At 38.6% G+C, this 3,012-nt stretch overlaps 1 pseudogene; it reads left to right on the forward strand.

The window, feature by feature from the left end:
- The window catches only part of LOC108299000, a 3,740-nt pseudogene extending 2,997 nt beyond the window's left edge, over nucleotides 1–743 (forward strand).
- Nucleotides 744–3,012: the final 2,269 nt, after the last annotated feature.

The following is a 3,012-nucleotide window of genomic DNA, read 5'->3' on the forward strand; positions in this document are numbered from 1 at the left end:
ATGGGAAACATGTGGTGTTTGGCCAAGTAATTAAAGGAATAGGAGTGGCAAGGATATTGGAAAACATAGAAGTGAAAGGTGAAAAACCTGCCAAATTGTGAATTATTGCAGAATGTGGAGAATTGAAGGAAAGAGATGATTGGGGAATATTCCCAAAAGATGGCTCTGGCGACAGTCATCCAGATTTCCCTGAGGATGAGGATATAGATTTAAAAGACGTAGATAAAATTTTATTAAAATCAGAAGACTTAAAAAACATTGGAAATACTTTTTTCAAATCCCAGAACTGGGAGATGGCCATTTAAAAATATGCAGAAGTTTTAGATATGTTGACAGTTCAAAGGCTGTTGCCAAGACTGCAGATAGAGCCAAGCTGCACCCTATAGCTTTAAGCTGTGTACTAAATATTGGTGCTTGCAAACTGAAGATGTCAAATTGGCAGGAAGCAACTGACAGTTGTTTGGAGGCTCTTGAAATAGACCCATCAAATACCAAAGCATTGTACCGAAGAGCTCAAGGATGGCAAGGATTAGAAGAATATGATCAAGCATTGGCTGATCTTAAAAAAGCTCAGGAGATGGCACCAGAAGATAAAGCTATGCAGGCAGAATTGCTGAAAGTCAAACAAAAGATAAAGGCACAGAAAGATAAAGAGAAGGCAGTATATGCAAAAATGTTTGCTTAGTAAGGACTCAATTTTGCTTATTGTGTGATTGTATAAATGCAGTAAGAAAATGTAAAGGTTTTGTCTATTAAAAAAAAGAAATATGCTTTTGTACGCTTTTATTCTATCGATTCTCCTTGAAATGTATATTGTGTGGTAAAGCTTCTTATAGTGTGCATTTTGCTGATTGCTCCCAAGGTGCAGTTTAATATGTATTTCTATGATCTGTATTGCCTCTAAATTGGTAATTGGCTATGGAGGTTAGCTTAGAGTCAAGCTTCACTTCTATTTCACTTGGACTTGTTTGATAGTACCGTATTGTATTCTTCCAACAAGAGGAAGAACCTCACATTAGTTTTTCTTTTATTGTGTTGTTAATTGCCACTGCTGTTCAATTGTTAAATCTGTTAATTCCTATGGGTTGCAAAAGAGTTATTATAGTCTCAGTCTCTCATTCCTTCCTCATTTATTATCTGAATAATTTCTAAACTAAGGTATTTACCCTCCTCTACTGTTTACTACTAGAAACTTGTTTGAGAGACTAAGCCAAGCATCTACTCATCTATGACCCAGCAATTGCACTGTTAGTTATCAACCAATTGAAATTCATGTGTGTGCCAAAATTTATGAAAACATTATTCATGCCAGCATGATTTGTAAAATCTAGATACAGCAGTGAAGGGGAAAGTAGCATGAGCTATTTATAAAGTGGAGCTTTGGACAGCCATGGCAGTGAATAGGCTGCAGCCACACACAGCGAGATGATGAGACCCAGGGGCATGATGGTGACTGTCTAATGCCATTTAACTAGAATTGGCAGAACTAATCTGTATTAGGAACCAACGATGGCTAGTCTAGGGTAGGGAAGGGTGGTTTATACAGAAACCACCCTTTGAACTTATACATAATATTATTAAACACCCAAAAGTGTTTCCGGGAGGCTGTGATTGCTGTACTTGATGTGGGTGTTGTTTGCACGAGTGTTCACTTTGTGAAAATCCACTGCCCGCTTGTGGATTGTCCTCCTTTCTCCATGCATGCTGTCCTTCACTCAAATATACATTTCTGAAGTTTTGAAACAATTCTATCTACAGTAAGAAGAATCACTCCTACTTCACATCCTTGGAAATTCTGTATTGAAAAAATTAGTGCAATTTTTTTTAATTCCAGGAAATAAATACATATGAAGAGGAGAATCTACAACAAGAGCTGTAGGTTTGGGAGCTGACACCAGAACACCTTTGGAAATGGCTGTCGAGCCAGGAACTAGGAATCAAAACCCAAACAAGCCCAAGCGGGGTGGAGGATGTGAAATGATGCCCCAGTAGTGCATGAATGAATGCGTCATGGGCAGTGGCTCATGGCTTGGCTGGCCAGCCACGAACTTGGGAAAAAGAGTTGCAAAATTAGGAGGTGGAGATGAGAGATACACATAGGCCTCTTGATATAGTCAGAGTGTGTGAAGATAGTGGTTGTGTGTGGATGCCTTCTAGAGGGCCTTTAAGGGGCTGGGGCTCCCTGTAATCAGGTGGGCAAGATGGCTTGATGGATAACACCACTCAGCCACACAGGGCTTGCTTATGGACAAAGTGGCTGTGGTGACTGGGACGGACACTGCATGGGCACAGCAATGAACTCACCACTTACCAAGGCTGACCTGGCAACTGCCACTGTTGAGGGCCCAGCCTGCCAAAAGCTGCCCAGCTGTTTCTTTGGACAGAAAAATTAAACAGGCAGTGGTAATTAAGAATAAAATAGCATTATGACAGATAAATATGCCACTAAAGATACAGTAGAGGTTTAAGTAATTGTGAAACTATGAACAAGATTATGTCAATGGGAAGAAATTACCACAAGAAAAAGAAGTTAAAATGGTTGTAAAACTTTATTTCCCTTCAGGCATATCCAGAATGTTTTACAGATAAGTTCTGCCAAAACTTCGAAGAAGGTACTGAACTTATACATAATATTCAAGAGAATGAGGAAACATGGAAAAAGTGAGGGAACTCATTATTGTTTATGCATAAATCGCATAGATTCTAAAGCCAGCTAGGGAATACATAAGAGAAAAGCATGATAGGATAATAACTTCTAAGAAATTAGAGGTAAAAATAGTGAGAATAATAGTAGTAGACTGTGTCCACCAATGAGCTATAAGCAAATTAAATATCCTGCCCAGGCTATGTAGCCCAAGAATAGAAGAATATTTAAATTTTAACTCTGTAATGCATTTTACCACTTAATTAAAGAATAAAAGAGAGATGATCACATTTCACTAGATGCAGAAACTACTGCAGATGAAATCCAACACTCCCTCTCACCCACATTTCTTCAGTTATCTCCACTTT

This window comes from Cebus imitator, unplaced genomic scaffold (assembly GCF_001604975.1).
Source record: "Cebus imitator isolate Cc_AM_T3 unplaced genomic scaffold, Cebus_imitator-1.0 Scaffold1376, whole genome shotgun sequence".
NCBI lineage: Eukaryota > Metazoa > Chordata > Mammalia > Primates > Cebidae > Cebus > Cebus imitator.